Raw genomic sequence first — 22,500 nt, 5'->3', positions numbered from 1 at the left:
TCAGTTCATACTCTTCAAATATTTTTCTATTGGGATCTGGTTATATTTCTTACTGATTTGTAGTTATTTCTGTTTTCTGGAAGTACATATGTCGTATGCTTTCCAAATACTTTCTTTCAGTCTGACACTTGAATATTAACTTCATAGTGCTTTTTAAAAACTGTCCATGGCAATATTTATATAATCAAATTAAATAATTTTAATATTGATCTGAATTGATCTGAAATTATTTTATATATGATATAAAGGAAAGTAGCTTTATTACGTATAAGTAAACTCCCATATGTGCCATGCATTACATTGAATTCCAAAATAAGTATACATTTTAAAACTCAAAGAATTTATTGTTATATCAGATAATTCAAAACATTATTCCCTTCCATTAACCCTGATCATCAAGGTAGCTACATTTTAAATTTGTACTATTATTATCAATATCCAATGATAAGCATACCAAGAAACAGAGAGTGAGAAAAAGAAAAGAGAAAGGTGGGGCATATTCTGAAAGAAAAATAATCACAAGCAAAATTTTGACCCTGGGGTCCAATAATTATTTTCCGTTGATATGTAGGTAATTGTGTGCAGTCTCTCTCTCTCTCTTATACACACCCACACAGACACACACACACACACACACACACACACACACACACATTTAAACTCTCAGAATAACATAAATAAAATTAATTGTTCTGATATATAATATGTTAGGTCATTTTTAATGGTAATTATATATAATCTGTGAATAGAATTAGTTACCTATTAATTTGGAATACTAGAAAACCCAACATAATTCTGATTAAGCCATAAATTAAAATTGTTTCTGATCATAAGCATTCTTATTAATACCACATTAAGATTTAATATGCAAAAAGCAGATTTTATAAAAACTTGACTTTATATTAAAATAGTAGCACCTCACATGCCTATATGATTGTGAAAAGAAAACATTCTCAGAGCCTCCTCTACCCTTCTCTAGCACCATTTTAGAATTTTTAGTCTCCCTTTGGGCAGTTTCCTTATGGCTTGAGTATAGACAATACTTTTTTGTTAAATCAGTCTCAGTTCCACTCAAAGGTGCCTGGGCTTGGCTAGGCAAGCATGGGCTGAATTTATACCCCAACTCTTCCTATAGCCAGATGACCATATGCAGAACTGAACTGCATAACCATATACAATAGTTCCAATGCCCCTGACCCCAGACTCCCATTATAAACTTTATTAACTCTGCCACTTTGAGGGTAAGACATGATTTCTCTCAAAATCAAATACAGAAACACCACAAAAACTAGTAATGAAAGTAAGTGGCTGCTATCATCCTCCATCAAGATCACCTGACACTAAATTATCAAGATCTGATAAATTGTTATTGATAATTAATAACACATTCACTCTTATACTGATGGCAATAGTTATTTATAAAATCAATCAAAGTTAAATTCACCCTTGTAGAAATGCTATTCATTAACCACATGTGCTTTTGCATCTATTTCCAGATACATTTAAATCCACTAGCCCTTTAGGATAGACTCTTTAATGCCATATTTCATGGCTTCCAAAATGTGACTTAAGAATCTCATGGCTAATTACATGAATGGAATACAAATGATATGAGAAAATTATTGTGGGTCAGTATGAATACTGACTCAACAGGGCACTAAAGAAAGAGGGAGTTTTGTTAATTAGAATTTGGAATTAGAGTTGGTTCTCTAAAATTTAAAGAAAATCTCAAGGGCCAAGAAGCTCTACTTTTGCTGATCGAATATCTATACTGAAGGAGGATTCTAAACAGCTTTTATCAGAGCTCTGTAAGATGGAGCACCACAAAAAAGGAAAGACAACAACCCAACAAGAGCATTGGTTAGCCTCACCATTATCGTTTCAAAAGATCTGAGGTACATATCAATAAATGTTTGTCGACTATGGGCCTTAGTGGGCAAAATAAATATATTATTCTTGCTTCTAGTCTTGACACTAAAATGCATAAAAAACTGCTGATACATTAAATAGATATTAACTTCCAGTGATCAAAAGGTAGATGTATATTTTTAAATAGGTTATGCTTGCATATATGTAGCTTGTTAGTCTTCATGAATTATATAAAAAGTTATTCTTTTAGAACCAAACAATACCTTTCTATTTGTTTCCTTATGGTAGTGCTTTCCTATCATGAAAGAATAATTCAATAGTCACATTGCACAAAGCTGGAAGCTTTTAATAAAGAATGGTTAAGATAATAAATGACCATAAAGAATACTGGGCATTACAGTATAGAGTGATAGAAAGGCAAATGGAAACTGGGGCGATCTCCTCTAGTACAGTTGCTAATGCAGTAAATAGTACAGATTCTAGGCTTTTCTTCTACTGAAATCTTGTCCAGCAAGGGCTTATCTCATGCAATTAGTCATTGGTCCAAAATGTTTTTATTTTTACTCTTTTTTTTCCCAATTTGGACTCCATCACTATATTTGTTACATAATTTAAAGATCTCTACACATATTTTTGGCTCACTTTATCTTTGTAATCTTTGATGTATGAAGCAGATGGAACTTCAATTATCAAGTATTTATTGGAAATTTTATTAAAAATATACAATGAGGCCATATTTACTTCTGTTACCATCAATTTAGTATTAATAGATTTGTTTCATATATATATTTTGCAATGTATTAGTAGAAGCAAATTTTGATATTATGCTTCTGCAAAAGGATCACTATCTCAATATATGTAGCCATATGGAATTCTGTCATTCAAAAAAGTGTTAAAAGCAATGGAAGATGAGATACGGTGTCTTGCAGGTCAAGAAATGGTTTATATATGAAGGTAATGAATTTAAATTTATTTTTATGATGAGTTAAAGCCTTTTAATTGCTTTAAAAGGAAGAGGAGAAGGGGAGTATTATTTTAAAGAACTAACTATGGGACTTAAATTGTGCTTATAATATACGTATATCATTAGATAATCCTCACAATTTACTTCATAATGGAGAACGTATTGCCCTGATGTTACCAATAATATCAGTTTTAGATAAATCAATACATTCCCAAGATTGCAGACTAAGAGTCAGAGTTTGTTTGATACCAAAAACTGTTTTCTTCCCCTACGTCTGGTCATTTGAAATTGGTGTGGGGTAATATGGCTAAACATATTAAGGAGCTACTGTTGTAGATGAAACTGAGATCCTGAACCTAAGCTGTAGAGGTAGATACCAAGATAATATAATGAATTCAAGAAATATATAAGAGAAAAATAGTTTGAGACATGCAGAAGAGGCTAAAGAGAAAAGGCCTCCAATTTTCAGCTTGGGTGATGGGATAATGTGATTGTTATCAAGATTTCAAACATTCCAGAAAAACGCATTGTTTTGTACCTTCTTTGCGTGGAGTGGAGGATGATGATTTGATTCGTGTTGTTTGTGTTGAATTTAAAGCACCTATTTGACAGCCAGATAGAGACATCGAACATGAAATTGGATAAAAGTAACTAAAGCTGATTAAAAAAAATAGGATCTCTTATACTGGTGGTAGCTGATTGAGATTAGAAGGTTATTGTAGTACCCTGAGAAATGAATATTTAATGCAGGAGTCTGCTCTGAAGGGTATATGAACCCTCTAATGTCTTTAATGTTTTTGTGTGGGGGATATCCCCCATTTTACAAATAGTGTGCCCTCATTATTAATGAATTTCTAAAATTGATGTTGGGAAAGATAACCCTACATAAACCCTGAGTGTCTGCATATTCTTGTTGAGAATGCCAAGATTGCAAGGTCCCGACCAGTCTTTATCCAGGTCATTTGTCAGAGATAGGTTAATAAGAGCAATACTGAGGAATATGCAGGCTTACTGCTTGCCAGAAAAAGGAAAATTCTCTAAGCTCTGAGTTCTTCAGTTGCAATGCAAACCAACTGCATATATAATATCAACTGAGCCCTTCCATGTCATCACCCTGAAACTTTTGACAAAGGGCAACTAAAACAAACACACTAATGCTAATAGGTCTTACTGCGCTGCGAAGAATGAAGTTCTTTGTCATTTACTCATGTGCCTCAGCATTCCTGAAATACTAAAAAGGCTAACTTAATAATTTATTAGCCTTTAAGTAAGGTAAAATCAAATCCAGATATGTTAATGGGTTGTGTTTTTTAAAACTTTGAATGTCAGAAATGAGAAATTAAAGCTGAACCCATGTATAAACCTGAGAAATAATGAAATATGAGAACAATTTTGCAGAAGCGAAGGATATGAGGTGTGAAGAAAAAACAGGAGAGAAGATAGTCCTCAAAACTTATAAAGTTCAAATAAAGATAGATTAAAAAATAATTTGTGAATTTGACAATTAAGTTATTTGAATCTTCAATGGGAGCCAATTCGGAGAAATGGTATGGTATATAAACTGTGGAGCAGGCATCCCCAAACTAGGGCCTGCGGGCCACATGTGGCCCCCTGAGGCCATTTATCTGGCCCCCTGCCGCACTTCAGGAAGGGGCACCTCTTTCATTGGTGGTCAGTGAGAGGAGCATGGTATGTGGCGGCCCTCCAACAGTCTGAGGGACAGTGAACTGGCCCCCTGTGTAAAAAGTTTGGGGATGCCTGCTCTGGAATATCTAGGATGGCGGTTTTCAAACATCTTAGCCTCATGGCCCTTTTAGACTTTTAGATTAACATGAAGTTTTGAATTGTTAATCACTGTAAAGTAACAACAATAAATTAATCACATGTTAATATTAATAACACATTATTATGAAAAAAAACCTATATTTTCCAAAGAAAATAGTAATGAAGAGTGGCACTGTTTTACATTTTTGTAAATATTTGAAATATCTGGCTCAATAGAAAACAACTTGATTCTCAAACTTATTTCTGCATTCATTTTGCTGTGATATCACATCTTAGGTCCTCTGGAAAATTCCAATATGCATACATGAGAGAGTGAGTGGAAAAGGTGAATAAGGTTTTAGCATTATTAAGGAAATAATTTTGACTTTGTGGGCCCCCTAAAAGTTTTTTGGATATCTCCCCAGGGTCTCTGGATTATACCTCAAGATCTGTTGGAATAGAATAAATCTAGATATTTCTATCTAATACATTTTAGTAGCTATGCCAAACCATAAAACAAAGCATAAAGATGCTGCTACTGGTGCAAAGGAACATGGTGTTCAAAGAATGCTTAATTTGTTTGTTTGCTTTGATTTTCTATTTAAAAAAATGCTTTCATGTGTGGCATAACATAAAGTGAGACTATCTGTTGTCAGAATACATTATAGTGGTTATTTTTTAGTCTGTGGGGGAGTGAGCAGAAACTAGAAGGAGGCAAAAAAAACGACTTCTGGGGTACTGATACTAGTACTGTTTCTTGATCTCAATGCTAACTCCATGACTGTATTCAGCTAGTAAAAATTAAATGAGTTATATATACTTACTTTCACCTTTATTGTATGTATGCTGTACTTCAGTAAAAACATATATTTGTAAAGCATAAATGCCAATCTCATTATCTCTGCTAATGTTTAAAACACAAGTTTAGTCTATCAATGAAGTAAGATAGGTGCATAGTTTGATCAACAGATGATGAATGTGGGAGCATGTAGCCACTGAATTAAAATTTGTATTTCCAATATAGTACAAAAAAAGCCTCTCTAAATTGTGACAAAGCTAAACATTCTTTAGAGTTATTTTTACACTTTCGTTTATTTACAAAGGGAATGTTTCTTAGTTGATGATAGTCATTACTGCATGCCTGAGAGGTAAACTGATTTCATTTCCCAGATCTGCTAGTATGGAATTGCACCCATTCTTTAATTTCCAGTCAACTCCTAAACTCAGTATTTCTACTCCACAAAAGTTTCTTAAAAGGTAGCTATTTGTCTGGCTTAATGATTCTCTTCACTTCAGCATTGTGAAAGGATATTAGTAGTTCTTATCTGGGTTTGCATCCATTAATTCCAACCTCATTATGAGTGTGTTGTTTCTGCACTCTGAGAAAGTGCCAAAAATCATTTTTAATATGCACAGAAAAGTACCCAGAAGGATCGTTTCCTTTGTGCTGTATGATTCTCACTTAGTTTGGACAATTTGTAGGAAAGTCTCAATGTGTTTTCAGGGCACATATAAAGCTGTAAGTCTGCAGCATTTACATGAATGTGTTCCTCTGTTAAAGATGGCACGTGTGTCATAATAGGCAATTGTTGTGGGTTAGCAAGATCGAATATGCTTAAAGTGCTTGTGAATGTGTCAAGTCGTCACTCCAGTTATCTTCGGCATCAAGGCTAATTCCTTAATACCTATGTGTAATGCAGAACAAGTATTTGATGGTTTGAAACAAAATTGTCATTGTTGAAAGTAAAAGCAACTAATTTAATGGCATAACAGTGAAATGAACTAAGAGTTATACTGTTGAAAAAGCATTTAAGCAAAGAGCAATTTTCTCTTGTTCAACACTGAGAAAAGACTTTAAATAACAGCAGACAAGTTATTTGAATAATGCAGATGACTCTTGCCTAGATAGTCCCTTAATCCATTGTTTAGTCTTGGAAGAATACTGGAGGCTATGTTAAAATTATAAAAACATTGCAATTACTTTCACAGTAGTAAACTTCGTTATTCTGCAATATCACTACCAATGCAGTATAATCATACTTTCATATGATTCTTGTTTACATTGGAGTCTAAACTGCATTAATCATCACCCCTTATTGAATTGGAAAGCATATTAAATCCAGTGAAGAACACCTCCTTGCAGTGATATTTTCTGGCGATAGACTATGGTCTGAAATAGCAGTAAATTGACACACGGAGAAAAGCACAATTTTTGACAGAAACCAGATACTATTTAGATTTTAAAACAGTGGCACTAAAGTTAAACAAGGGGCACCTGGGCAATGAATTAGGCGAGCACAAGATTTCGAGTTCAATTTTGTAGAAACTCTAAGTTAGTGAAGTAATTCCAGTAAGTCAATGATCTTCTTCATATTATAAGCAGCTAACTAAAATTGCTATACAAACTGGCGTCTGGTTGTGCGAAATTTCAGTTTAAAATAGCTAAAGTAATAGAGCAGAATTCTTAAATTAGACCAATTGGTATCAAGGGATTTTAAAAGCACACCGAGGGCATGTTTGGGAAATTCTTGAATGTCAGGATTCTGTGAGTCGGAGAAAAGCCAGGATGCTCTACGGGATTAAACTCCCACCTTTTCTACTTTTTATGGTGTTCCGAGCTATTTGATTCTGAAATTAGCAATTATTTCCATGCAGATACCCTGGAACAGTGGTCCTTAATTTTTTTCCTGCATCAGAATCCCCTGGAGGGCTTGTTAAAACACAGACAGCTGGGCCCCACACCTGGAGTTTCTAATCAGTAGGTTTGAGGCAGGGCCTGACAATTTACATTTCTAATAGGTTACCAGGTGATGCTGATGCTCCTGCTGACACTCCTCACCCAGGGATCACACTTTGAGAACCGCTGCTCTGGATAACAGCAACATCTCCACCAGCATTTCTGAAACTTTAATGTGCATGCGAATCTCCCGCATGCACGCAATTAAATTGTGTACAAACCATGTGGGGAACTTACGAAAATGCAGATTCTTACTTGGTAAGTATGGTGTGTCAGTTTTTCTTTTTCTGTGGAGCACAATTTGAGAAGGAAGGATCTATAATATCTACATGTGTGCGAATCTGTCTATCATTCCATTCTTTCCCTAATAAGAGAAACTCTGCAAGGCATGAAAACGCTGGCCAGTGAAAGTGAGGGAGAAGGGAGAGCATGCTGAGGTTGGAGTTAAGCTCAGAGAGAGGGTATCACATTGAAGACAAACTAGACCAACTTTATAGTGTCTCCTTAGTTAAGCACTTAAAAAAAATCTTAGGATGAAATACAGACCTTTTACTGATTTATAGTGAGTGTATTTCACTTTGAAAATTAAGTGTTCAGAGCCCAGTAGATTTAGAATAAAATATTCTAGATTTACCTATAGTGTTATTTTTAGAATTGCAAAAGGAAACAACGGTAGCTACGTAATTGTTCCTTTTACAGTAAGATTAGTTACCTGTTTTTGTCTTCTTTCAAACTTTACAGCCATCAACTCTCTAGCAGTATGTATGCAGCCTTGAACATATCTCGTGATTATAGATGAACTCATGTCTAACTACTGCAGAGGGTAATTAGGCATTTGAGACTATGCTTTCTCAAATCTTACACAAATTATAGTTAGTAAAGTGTAAAGAAAATAACTCATACTTCAAACCCCAAGCTATTATATACTATATACTATATATAGTCTCTATATTGACATATGTACAGGATTTCCAGTGGAGACTTTTGTTTTTTAATTATTATTATTTTTTGAGATGGAGTTTCACTCTTACTGCTCAGGCTGGAGTGCAATGGTGCAATCTCAGCTCTCTGCAACTTCTGCCTCCTGGGTTCAAGCGATTCTCCTGCCTCAGCCTCCCAAGTAGCTGGGATTATAGGCATGCACCATCACTCCCGGCTAATTTTGTATTTTTAGTAGAGACAGGGTTTCACCATGTTGGCCAGGCTAGTCTCAAACTCCTTACCTCAAGTGATCAACCTGCCTTGGCCTCCCAAAGTGCTGGGATAACAGGCTTCAGCCACTGTGCCAGTCCAGTGGAGAGCTTCATGTGCATACATTAATGCCTGTTTTACTTTATTCACACATTTTACATGTTATAATTATGTGTTTTTTAAAATAGGACAAAATTCTAGGTTTTTTTATTTGCATGTATTTTGGAAGTAGGGAGGATGTGCCTATTGATGGGAGAAGTGATGTCTTAACATCTGTGGAAACCTACTACACTCTTGCATACTGATAATTTGCTTACCCCGTGTTACCCTGGTTATTGTACCTAGACATGGAGCCTAGTGGAAAGAAGATGGTAATTTCAGGAGAGTAATATAATTTAATAGTGAGGCATTGAAAAGATAACAAGTACAGCAATCAATCCCTAGTAAGAAGTAAGACTTTTCCAATAAATGTTGCCTATACTTCTAAGAAACTTTTTACATGGCTGTTCACATGACTAGCTGAGGTTCAGTATGGATTTCATTATACCATGAGTCATTCTCATTCAGTTAATATGTTATATTAAGTACTACATTATTACCTAACAAAAACAATGGCGTAAAATCTGAGTTAATATGATTTCCTTTCTTTTTATAGAAATGTATGTGATTAAAGTTTTGTTCATATAGAAATAATGATGTTTGGATTTTAAGACCCTGTTTTCAAGGTGTAAGGAAAACTAGTGTTCATTATTTTTTTTCTTGAAAAAGTGTCAAATGCAAGGGTGTTCCCTCTCACCACTCCTAGTCAATAACCTACTAGAAGTCCTAGCTAATGCAAGGAAATAAAACGTATAAATATTGAGAAGAAAGAAACCAAAATGTCTCTGTTTACAGATGAGGTGATTATACAGAAAGTCCTAAAGAATCAAGGAAAAATTCCTGGGACTAATAAGTTATTATAGAAAGTGTTTGCAGGTTACAGTGTTAATACATGAAGGGCAGTTGCTTTCTTATATATTAATTTAGAATTTGAAATTAAAAACACAATACCATTTATATTAGCACTTGAAAAATGAAATGCCAATTTCCTATTGCATAGTTGGCATCCATGCCAGAATCATCTTGATGGGACTTTTTCCAAGAGGGCTGTTTGCCAGAATGAGAGGATCCAGCAATAAAAAGTCAGAGAGCAAGTGCTCAGAGAGAAAACAAAATAAGTCACAAAACACATAGCCCATGAAAGAGAAATGTGTTTTCAAAAACTCTCAAAATCTGTCCTGTGAAAGACCAAGTATTCTATTGCTTTCCATAATAGCGGCCATCCTGGCCAGTTTTGATCAAGAGAGTACTAAAATACCCGAGTTTATGTAAAGCTATTTGCTCCTCTTCCTCTGATTCTCATTCCCTCCAACTGTGACAAGCAGCCCAAAGCAAAACTGGAGAGGAGGCGGAGGAGTGTGAAAGGGACCATATTGCTCTCCCTCTCCTAGTACAGGTTCATATATCTTGTGTCAAACTCGAAGATGGGACAGAAAGGAAGGTTAAAGTTCTAATTTATACTGTACCATTCATGAACAGAAAATGATTAGGAAGCATCAAATGAGATTATTCTTATTTCATATATTTACAGGAAAGCTAAGGGAACCTCCTAAAATGCCATCTACGGGTAGAGAAGGGATCACGGTTGATAACAACAAACAAAAAGGTAAAGCTATTAATAATTTCTACATTGGAATTAAGCTAATTCGACAAACTGGTACACAGTAAATTGTTACAACAAAACAAGGGAAATTACTGAATATGGATGTGTGCCCTCCATCAGCCTTCACTTTTTCACTCTTCTTTAAGAGCAGGTACTATTTCACTTATGGGAAAGCTATATTAAATAAATTTAATGTACCTCATATTTTGATTGCTAATTAAAAAGTTAGGATGGAGAATAAATGGGGGGAGAAAGGGGAGAAATTGAGTGTCTTTGTTGAAGGGATTACTAGATACCTGTTATTATTTACCTAATAGTAAATAAATACATGTATGATGAGGCCTGGTAAGGAAATATAACTATTCTAAAAAGCTGGGACAAAAAGGAAATGGAGGAGGTAAAGAGTTACTCATCACCCCAAAATCTAAGTGAAAGTACCCTGAGGGTACATTTAGGTTTATATCCCTTCCTCTTTGCTGTAAGGAATCATTTTTAACAGCTATAAATTAAGGCTCATTGCTCACCTTAAATCAGAAGATTGCTACTAAATAGGGACATATTTACAATAAATGTTTAGCATGACCCCGTGCCAGGTCTTCAATCCTTATGTCAGTAATATAATGCAAGCAATTAACCTTGTACATAATGGGCAAGATTGATCTGTGAATTCATAATTATAATAAAAATTATAACGATGTCTGAACAAAATACATCAGAAGTTTAGAAAGAGTAATTGATTAGGGTGATTAATGGGTGGGAAAACAGGAAAATTACAAGAGAAGGTGAACTTCTTGAAAAAAATATACCATGGTTTATTTATTGTTATATCTCCAATGTGTTGCCTAATGCCAATGAGTTAGAAGTAAATACATGTTGACACATGAATGCGTGACACAGTTAACAGTGCTGGATTCTCCCCAACTAGGCTGTATGTCTTCTAGGATAGAACACCATCCTATATGACCAATATAGTACTCCTTACAGCACCTAGCAAAATATCTCATTTATAGTAAAAAGAAAGAAAGCAAATTTCTATTTACTGAGTGACTTTTAATAGCTATGCAACATATGTGCTTTACCTATGTATTATGTGCTAGATATAGTTTGTATAAATTATCTTTTATTTTTTGCTGGATTGAAGATCAATTTTATTTATTTATTTTTATTTTTATTTTACTTTAGATGCATACTATGTCTGGCATTTCTCCCCATGTTATCCCTCCCCACACCACCCCTGCTGTCTCTCCCCTAACCTCCCCAACTGCCCCCAGTGTGTGATGCTCCTCTCTCTGAGTCCACGTGTTCTCATTGTTCAACACCCACCTATGAGTGAGAACATATGGTGTTTGGCCTTCTGTTCCTGTGTCAGTTTGCTGAGAATGATGGTTTCACATGTATTATTTCATTTATGTTTCTTGATGTGACTTAATGTAGCTTAATAACTGATTAAAAGGTTATGTTGTCAAGATACCACACTACGTATAACAAGGAGCTGAAGATAGAGTGTATTCATAAATACAGAGAGCCACTAGAAAAGATGGAAAGTAGGACTGGTGGAACAGCCTAGTATCCCTCAGCTCTCTTATGCTAGGCCACTCCTAGGTCAGTATAAAATTTTATAAGCCTACAGCTATACTTATTGATTCTCACAGTCAAATGCAGTCCCACCTCAATTGTTCAGTATTTTGGTCTGAGAGTAAGAAGCACTCCATCCTGCATCAGCCTATAGCCAATGGTGTGAAAGCAATATCCTGAGGTTCTTATCTGGTCCTCTTGACTTATTGCCTAGAACATACCAAGTAGGGGGCTAATACAAAGCAGGTATAGCCTGAATGTCCATATTAATAGTATAGGCAAGCTAACAGGCTCAGATATATTCATAATTGTAATTGAAATTGAATATAATAATTGCATAGGCTTTATAGCAATACCAGTATGAGAGGGCTTCTGATCATATGACCCATTTTAAAAACAACTGAGTAGATCAGAAGTATTCTCACCACAAAACAACAACCGCTACAAAATCAGAAACTATGTGAGGTTATGAAAATGTTAATTATCTTGATCATGGTACTCATTTCACAATGTAGATCACTTCACATTGCATACCTTAAATATACATACATTTTATTTACCAGTTAAAGCCCAGTAAAGCCTAGGTTTTAGTAACTCATTTAAATATAAGAAAAATTGCATTGGGAAAGAAGAACAAAATGAAAATTATCACAAAACTGAATATAACTACAAATTCAGTATTGATTTGTAATTTATTCTCATTTGAAAATCATCCATTACATTATCCCATTAAACATTTTTGAGTATTTGCTTTATTTCAAGGACTGTCCCCAAGAGCTCAAAAATACCTGTCTTCCAATAAAATAATTTTAATAATTTATATTATTAAGTACATGTTATCTTCAAGAAACTTCACATATTCTCTGCTCCTTTAAAACAACCCTTCACTGTGAGTTTTGTGATTCTCCTTTTACAGCTAATGTCACAGGTTCAGAGAAACTAACTAAGTGGTTCAAGTTTACAGAGCTAATGAGTAAAATCCTCCTCTTTCTGAGTCAGAAGCATTGTCTGTTTTACCATCCTGCCTCTGTGAATTCAATTACAGATTCCAACATTGTTTTGGGTTTCAAATAATAAAAAGAACTTGCAATGAATACTTATGTGAAATATCAATAGAATGACCATATGACAACCCCAAACCATGATATTTTGAGAGTGAAACATGAGTATTCAACTACCCCATAATAGTAGATGTAACCTGTGGTATATGATCACCTTTCGTATTAATGTTCTGAGCAGAAAATACATGACAAATTGGGAAGGGTTTAACTGAAAAGAATTCAAAAAAGGAATGAAGTATAGAGATATGGGTAGTGTAAGACATCTGATAAGGGATGGCAAGACTCCATGGATTAACAACAGCAGATTTGAGGGGGCAAAAAGCAGAGCAGTGTGACTAGAGCCTTGTGAGAGTTATAGTCATGGCCAGAAAAGGACTGCCTATCAGAACTGTAGAAGTGAAGGAAAGCAATCACTGCCATGACTGGGGTGAGGGGCAGAGGAAGTGGGCAGGCATACTTTCCCGCCTTCTCTGTCTTCCCACACTCCAGTCTCCTACTGGTTCAATTTTATTGGTCAAATCCAACCAGAATCCTGAGGACAAGTTATCTTATGTCCTCTGTAGAGGTCAACGCTCTGGGATCTAGAGTAGAGCAGAAAATACACAAGAATGGATTTCAGGGAAGAAATGAGAACCACCAGTGTGGAAAGACTTCTGATCATATGACTTATTTTAAAAACAAGTGAGTGGATCTGAAGCATTTCCACCACAAAACAGCCACAGTAACAACAGCCAACTATGTGAAGATTTATACACTTTGTATTTGTCAATTAAACCTCAGTAAAACTGGGGGTTGGTGGTGAATGAAACCATGAAAATCATTGAAAAAAACACAAATTAAATGAATCTAAATATTTAAATTTATCTGATCTTAACCCATAATATTGCCTTCAGCATGAAGATATTTTTACTACTTGTCCTACTTTGAATTTTAGTCCCACTACTGACAAAGGATCCTAAGATAATTGCTGCATCCGAATTCAGAAAATTATTTTTTTTGTTTGCTTGCTTGTTTGGGGCAGATTTTCTTGGTAGCCTGTCTAGTAACCAAGTCTTTCTAGAAGGTGACACCTTTCGTGGTAAAAAAACAGGAAACCTGAAGTTCTGCAAACCTGGGTTTAAACCACATTTCTCCCCCTGACTAATTGCAAAACTATGAATATTGCCTTCTCTGAGTTTTAGTTTTCTCTTCCGTAACGTAAGACCAAGAAGACTGACCTCAATAAGAGAGAGTATAGGAAATGCACACAGCAGATGCCTAACATATAGTCAGAGGTCAAGAAATAGTAGTTATTATTATTAATACTGTAAGTATCATTGTATGATATTTAGTTATAAAGAGAGTAGAATATTTTTTCCAGTGTGTTGTCCTTAGTCTGACTGCCTGTTTGCCTAGATGTCTGTTAGTTGTACCATAATGTTGTCTTCTGCTTACTTGTTGGGATGTCCAGTTTGACTTATCTGCCTAGATAGAATGGCTAGATTGGCTCAGGTTATATGACCTGCTCTAACTCCTATTAAAATTGTATTAGTTATTTTTCCTGATCCTCTCCCTTCTTCCACCATCCACCCTCCGACAGGCTCTGGTGTCTGTTGTTTTCCTCTCTGAGTCCATGTGTTCTTACCATTTAGCTCCCACTTATAGGTGTGAACATGCAGTATTTGGTTTTCTGTTCCTGTGTTAGTTTGCTAAGGGTATTGGCCTCCGGCTCCATTTATGTCCCTGCAAATGATATGATCTCATTCTCTGTGAAGAGAGATACTTTTATTTGGTGTTTTCCTGTATGAATGCCTTTTATTTCTTTGTCTTGCCTGATTGCTCTGGCTAGAACTTACAGTTCTATTTTGAATAGGAATGCTGAGAGTGGTCATCCTTGTCTTGTTCCAGTTCTCAAGGGGAATGGTTCAAGCTTTCCCCATTCAGTTTGATGTTGGCTGAGGGTTTGTTGTATATGAATTGTATTATTTTGCAGTATGGGCATTTGATGCCTGGTCTGTTGAGGGTTTTTATTATGAAGGGATGTTGGATTTCATCTGAAGCTTTTTCTGTGCCTATTGACATAATCACATGGTTTTTGTTTTCAATTATGTTTATGTGGTGAATCACATTTACGGATTTGCTTACATTGAACCAGTCTTGCTAGGGGAGGGATAGCATTAGGAGAAATACCTAATGTAGATGACAGATTGATGGATGCAACAAACCACCATGGCACATGTATATCTATGTAACAAATCTGCACATTTTGCACATGTATCCCAGAACATAAAGTATAAAAAAGTCAAAAATAACAGATGCTGGTGAGGTTATGAAAAAAAAAAAAAGGAATGCTTTTACACTGTCGGAAGGAGTGTAAATTACTTCAGCCATTGTGGAAGAGAGCATGGCGATTCCTCAAAAATCTAGAGGCAGAAAAACCATTCCACACAGAAATCCCATTATTGGGCATATAACCAAAGGAATATAAATCATTCTGTTACAGAGATAGATGTACACATGTGTTCATTGCAGCACTATTCACAATATCAAAGACATGGATTCAACCTAAATATCCATCAATGGTAGACTGGCTAAAGAAAATGTGATGCATATACACCATGGAATATTATGCAGCCATAAAAATGATTGAGATCATGTTCTTTGCAGACACATGGATGGAGCTAAAGGCTATTATCCTTAGCATGCTAACACAAGAACAGAAAACCAAATACCACATGTTCTCACTTATAACAGGGAACTAACTGATGAGAGCACATGGACACATAGAGGGAAATAACACACATTGGGGCCTTTTAGAGGATGGAGGATGGGAGGAGAGAGAGAATCAGGAAAAATTACTTATGGGAACTAAGCTTAATAGCTGGGTAATAATCTGTACAACAATCCCTCAGGACACAAGTTTACCTATGTAATAAACCTGCACTTGTACCTCTGAACTTAAAGGTTTCAAAAAGAAGTGTGAAGAAAGAATGAACTCAGAGTTGCAGACTCAGGAATGAAATTTTGCTTTTCAAATAGAGTGCATTAGTCTACTCATGCTGACATAACAAAATACCATAAACTGATTTGTTTACATAACAGAACGTTATGTTCTCACAGTTCTGCAGGCTAGAAGTCAAAGATGAAGGTGTCAGAATAGTCACTTTTGAGTGAGGGCTTTCTTCTTGGTTTGCATGGCCACGTTCTCTCTGTACTCTCACATGGCATTTCCTAAGCGTGTGTTGGGAGAAAAAGAGAGAGAGTGCTCTGGTTTCTCTTCTTATGTGAACACTAATTTTATCAGATTAGGACTCCATCCTTATGATCACATTTAACTTTCATTATTTCCATAAATGCCCTATCTCCAAATACAATCACATGGGGTGTTAGAACTTTGGGGGACCACATTAAATTCATAACAGAAATGAAAGGAATATTATAATTATTTAAATATAAATTTGGTTAGGATTTTATATGTGCAGTTAACAAACAATATCTTAACTCTTTAAATATAAATATACCAAGTAAAATAATATAGTAAGTAGATTTAGATTCCATGCTGTGTCAACAAAATCCAGACATGAATTAGGTTTGTATCATAGTTTTACATTATTTTTGTGTCATCCATAGAATACTTTTCTGACTTGATACTACTATGTATAATAATTTTCATTTTCACCTTCTTTATGTTATTCATATTTTTGTATAATTTAAAAATTATTTTTACATTTTTATTTCAATAGCTTTTGGAGTACAGTTTTTTTTTGTTGTTGTTGTTATATGGATGAATCATATAGCAGTAAATTCTGAGATTTTAGTGCATGTGTCACCTGATTAGTGTACATTGTACCTAATGTGTAGTTTTGTATCCCTAGCCCCACTCTCACCTTCCTCTTTCTGGGTCTCTATAGTCCATTGTATCATATAGTTCTTATGATTTTATTGTGTTAAAGGGTGATTTACTGTTTAGAAGATGCTGCTACATTGTAATGCACTGTATGCATCTAATAATTATTAATGCTTGCCATTTTTACAACTTGCAATTAGTGAACTGGAAGCAAGTCAGTGAATATTTATAAAGAGTACTGGTGAACTGGAAAATGTCAGAAAAATACTTAGAATAAAGCACATTTAAAAATACAAAACAAGAAGGCCGGGCGTGGTGGCTCAAGCCTGTAATCCCAGCACTTTGGGAGGCCGAGGTGGGTGGATCATGAGGTCAAGAGATCGAGACCATCCTGGTCAACATGGTGAAACTCTGTCTCTACTAAAAATACAAAAATTAGCTGGGCATGGTGGCGCATGCCTGTAATCCCAGCTACTCAGGAGGCTGAGGCAGGAGAATTGCCTGAACCCAGGAGGCGGAGGTTGCGGTGAGCCGAGATCGCGCCATTGCACTCCAGCCTGGGTAACAAGAGTGAAACTCAATATCAAAAAAAAAAAAAAAAAACCAAAACAAGATAAAAGTCATAGAGGATACAGTAAGCAGATAGAATATATAGTTAATATTAGTTAGAAAATGGAAATTAAAGGAGAAAAGGCAATATTTGAATAGAGAATGGCTGAAAAATATTGTAAAACTGATGAAAGATAATATTCCACAGATTCAAGTAATCCAACAAATCTCCATCCACGTTAAATACATATGTGCATGCAGACACACACACTCTCACTAGACACATAGTGAAACAATAAAAAACGGAAAGAAAAGAGCCCACATAGCCAAAATAATCTAATGAAAATTAGATAGATAATTTTCAAAAGGGAGACAGACTGTAAGTCACAGTAGAATTCAGGAGAAAATAGAATGATTTGTTCAATTTGCCTTTCAAAAAAGTAAAATAAATCCTATATGCATATCTAGGTAAAACATTTTCCCAGAACTAATGTAAAGGAAACAAAACAAAATGAAGCTAAAACTAGAATTTTCCATCAGCAGACACAGTCTAATAGAAATTCTAAAGGTTCAGATTCAGTAGTAAATAAAGAAATCTCTGAAAGGAAGAGATTCATGAAGAGTTGAAAATTAAAGAAACTTAAACAAAGTAATGTCTGATCTTTACATGAACAGAATCAAAATACAATAAAACTCGTCAAAAGATAGCTTATTTTAAAATCATTTGGGAGGGGGTAAAGGTATCAATTAATGTTATATTATGATAATATTTTTATAGCAATGGAGAAATAAACACAGCATTTAAAACAGTGGTTACCTCTGACAATGAGGCAGGATAAATATCTAAAATAGAGTCTATAAATAAAAGCAGTATATTATGTTCCAGTTCTTAAGTTGGATGGTGGGTTCTTAGGTACTTATTTTATTGTCATGCTTAATTTTTACACAAAGTACATACATGTTATTATGTATTAATACATACTTACATTTGAAATAAATTAACTATAATATTGGACAAGAAATGGAAATTATATTTAATGAAACAGTGGTCTAGAACTGTGGTCCGCAACTTTTTGTCACCAGGAGCCAGTTTTGAGGAAGATAATTTTTCTACAGACAGTCTTGGTGGAGGAGAAGGGTGGTTTCAGGATGAAACTGTTCCACCCCGGATCATCAGGCATTAGTTAGATTTTCATGAGGATGCAACCTAGATCCCTCACATACACAGTTTACAATAGGGCTTGCTCTTCCATGAGAATCTAAAGCCTCCGCTGATCTGACAGGAGGTGGAGCTCAGATGGTAATGGTCACCCACCTGCTGCTCTCCTCGTGCTGGGTTGCCCGATTTCTAACGGGCCATGGTTCACAGCCCAGGGATTGGAGACCGCTGGTCTAGAATACAAAAAGCAGTGAATTAAAAATTGATAATTATGTCAGCAAAATATTTAAATTATTGTATAACACCTATAACTCAAGCTAACTCATATTTTGATGATTCTATGAGTATTATTCCAATTTGATCAATTTTTTTTTCTCCAATAGATTGTACTCTCCTTTGCCTAAAAATACATACATCACGGCATTTTTTCCTATTCCTTTCAGGGCATAACACTATTCTGGAAAGGCATAACATATTATACTTGTATGATTCGGGATTTATTCACCAATGCTACAAATTTAGCACCGAGAAAAATCAGCAAACATAAATCCTATTACAGATTGAATGGATACATTAGCAAAAATATGTTCTCATTTGTGAGTAGACATGCTCATGCCAAACAGATATACTGTCATCATTTTCATAAATAAATGTGGACTGGTGGATTTGTGGATTTTTTTTCCATTTAATCCTTATAATGACCATTCAAAAAGCCATTATCATCTCCGTTTTGCTGGCAATAAAACCTGAGGCTCTGTGAGGCTAAGGTAATTGTATCACTGTGATGCAGCAAGAATGTGGCAAAGCTTGAATTCAAACTGCACTCTTCTGTTCAAATCTTATGCTCTTTCCTCCCAATGAGCCTCCTCTGTGTCCAGTATTTCATGCCAACAGAGTGCTATGGCATATCTAAAACAACCTTCCAACTTTTTTCTCTAATAAAATGACAAGGTTCCCCAGCAGAAAGATATTTCAATGACAAATGGCAAATCTCACACCTGCTGACATTTTTCTTTACTCTGTTAATTTAGTTCTTTTATATATATATATATATATATATATACTTTAAGTTCTGGAGTGCATGTGCCGATCTTGCAGGACTGGTGCATAAGTAAACACCTGTCATGGTGGTTTGCTGCCTCCATCCCCCCATCACCTACCTCAGGCATTTCTCCCCATGTTATTCCTCCCCAACCTCCCCACCCACCACTGTCCCTCCCATAGCCCCCTCAACAGACCCCAGTGTGTGATGCTCTTTTCCCTGTGTCCATGTGTTCTCATTGTTCAGCACTCATCTATGAGTAAGAACATGCGGCATTTGGTTTTCTGTTCTTGTGTCAGTTTGCTGAGAATGATGATTTCCAGATTCATCCATGTACCTACATAGGACATGAATTCATCTTTTGTATGGCTGCGTAGTATTCCATGGTATATATATATATGCCACATTTTCTTTATACAGTCTATCATTGATGGGCATTTGGGTTGGTTTCAGGTCTTTGCTATTGTAAACAGTACCACGATTAACATATGTGTGCATGTGTCTTTATGATAGAACAATTTATAATCCTTTGGGTATATACCCAGTAATGGGATTGCTGGGTCAAATAGTCTAAAACCTTGAGGAATTGTCACACTGTCTTCCACAATGGTTGAACTAATTTATACTCCCAAGAACAGTGTAAAAGCATTCCTATTTCTCCACATCCTCTCCAGCATCTGTTGCCTCCAGATTTTTTAATAATCACCATTCTAAATATTATAGCTTTTACTGTCACTATCTTTTTTTTTTTTTTTTTTTTTTTTTTTTTTTTAGACAGAGTCTTGCTGTGTTGCCCAGGCTGGAGTGCAGTGGAGGGAACTTGGCTCACTGCAACCTTGGGGCAGGGCCCTCTTCCAACTTTGCCCTTCTTTCAGTACTGTCCTTTAGCCAGAGTACCATATAGAGTTTCTTTACATCTTATAGTCATCTATTATTACCTAATAATTCTTTTTATTAATCTTCCCCTCTTTAAGCCACATTGTGATTTCTGTATGCTGATTGGGCTCAGACTGATACAGAGGTGCTCATTGCAATGAGTGCCTCTGAAGAAAGCCTAACATCATTCCCACTTTATAGGAGAAACGAAGGAATGCTGTTTATTACCACAGAGTATATATATATTGAAGTGTGCAACTAGAACTGAGAGGCAACAAATTTATTACTGTCACAACATTTGCTACTCAAATGTTTCTTTCCAAATACCATTACTTACTGAAAAGAACCAGTCCTCATTGGATAGACAACTGATTCTAGGTCTGAGTATGGAAAGAGCAGAGTCTACAACTTTTTGGCCAAAGACTTGCTCTAATATCAGTTAGAGCATGTCAGCTTAAAAGGGCTTCCACTGGCCACATGTGGTTCAACTGAGCATCAAATAGAATAGTGAGGCCAGGCACGGTGGCTCACACCTGAAATCCCAGCATTTTGGGAGGCCAAGGCAGGCAGATCATTTGAAGTCCGGAGTTTGAGACTAGCTTAGCCAACATGGCAAGACCTTGTCTCTACTAAAAATACAAAAAAATGTTAGCCGGGCATGGTGGCATGCACTTGTAATCCCAGCTACTCAGGAGGCTGACACATGAGAATCACTTGATCACTTGAACCCAGTGGGTGGAGATTGCAGTGAGCCAAGTTCCTGCCACTGCACTCCAGCCTGGGCAATATAGGGGGAAAAAAAGATAGTGACAGTAAAAGCTGTAACACAGAAAATACAATTGAGAAACAAAAAGCATTGAATCCATGTTAGTATTCAAAAAGAGGGAACAATAAGAGGAGTGAAAGTTCTTTTTATGAAAGAATGATGGCCAAAATAGAGTGAATAAAACAATTAGAAACTGACAATTATAAATGAGCAAAGTGATAACTGATTTAGGCAGGGATCATTAATGGATGCTAAAGCCATTGGGTAAAAGTTTTGGGGGACCTGAACTTTCCACTCTGTCAAAAACTGTCACCCTGGGCCAAGATGGCTGATTAGAAGCAGCTGCAGTCCATGGCACTCACAAAGAAGGAAAATGGCAAGTGAATTCTGTACCTTCAATTGAGATATTCAGGTTTTCACATTGGGACAGACTAGGTGGTTGGCACAACCTATTCAGAGCAAGGAAAAGCAGGGACAGGCAACGCCCTGCCCAAGAGTGGCCAGGAACCTGGGGAGCCCCCATCCCCAGACAAAGGAGGTGGTGGCTGATTTGCCATCCTGACCAGGAAACCATGCTTTTCCCACAGATCTTTGCAACCCATGGGTCAGGCAATCCCCTCATGAGCCCATGCCACTAGGGCCTTGGGTCCAAAGCACAGAGCTATGTGGACTCTTGGCAGCTCAGGCAGGCTTGGAGACACAGAAGTTTCTTCATACTACGGCCCAGGAATTCCTGTGAGGCAGGAGATCTGACCATTCCCCTAGAGAGGGGGCTGAAGCCAGGGAGCCAAGCAGTGCTCCACTCCCATAGCACCTCACAAATTAACACTCACTAGCTTGGAATTCCAGCTGGCCAGCGGCAGCAGGCTGAAGACTGCCAAAGAAATGACTGAGTTCCCATTGGGGAGGGGCAGTCACCATCACTGCAGCTCCAGTTGGTCGTTTTCACCTGCCAGCTCCTTGGAGTCTGGGCAATCTGAATCTGGCGGAATTCTATTCTCTACAGTGCAGCACAGCTACTGTAGCAGACTGTGGCAGATTGTGGCCAGACTGTTTCTTTAAGTAAGAACCTTATCCATCTCTTCTCACCAGGCGGGGCCTCCCTGAGAGAATTTCAACAACTCCAGCCAGGGTATTAAAGACAGAACTCTGATCTTCCTGGGATGGAGCCCCTGGGCAAAGGGGCAGCCGTGGTCTCCATGTTTCAGCTGACTTAGTCTTTCCTGCCTGCTGGCTCTGGAGAGTCCAAGTGGTCTGGACAAGGGGGATTTCCCCCAGTGTAGTGTACCCGCTGTGCCAAGGGGCAGCCAGACTGCTTTTTTGAGGAGGTCCCTGATCCCATTCCTCCTGACTGGGTGAGACTCCCCACAACAGGGTTCTCCAGACACCTCTTACAGGACCATTCAGGAGCTTTCAGGT

General features: G+C 36.5%; 1 long non-coding RNA gene across 2 annotated transcripts in view; it reads left to right on the top strand.

The window, feature by feature from the left end:
* The window catches only part of LOC141582793 (uncharacterized), a 257,832-nt gene that overhangs the window by 17,528 nt on the left and 217,804 nt on the right, over positions 1 to 22,500 (top strand). For both annotated transcript variants that reach the window (XR_012515679.1, XR_012515678.1), the window contains exons 3-4: positions 7,397 to 7,592; positions 10,156 to 10,230. This is a non-coding gene — a long non-coding RNA (uncharacterized LOC141582793). The remainder of the gene's footprint in view (positions 1 to 7,396; positions 7,593 to 10,155; positions 10,231 to 22,500) is intronic.

This window comes from Saimiri boliviensis, chromosome X (genome assembly GCF_048565385.1).
Source record: "Saimiri boliviensis isolate mSaiBol1 chromosome X, mSaiBol1.pri, whole genome shotgun sequence".
NCBI lineage: Eukaryota > Metazoa > Chordata > Mammalia > Primates > Cebidae > Saimiri > Saimiri boliviensis.
This window is presented reverse-complemented; position numbering and strand designations above follow the sequence as displayed.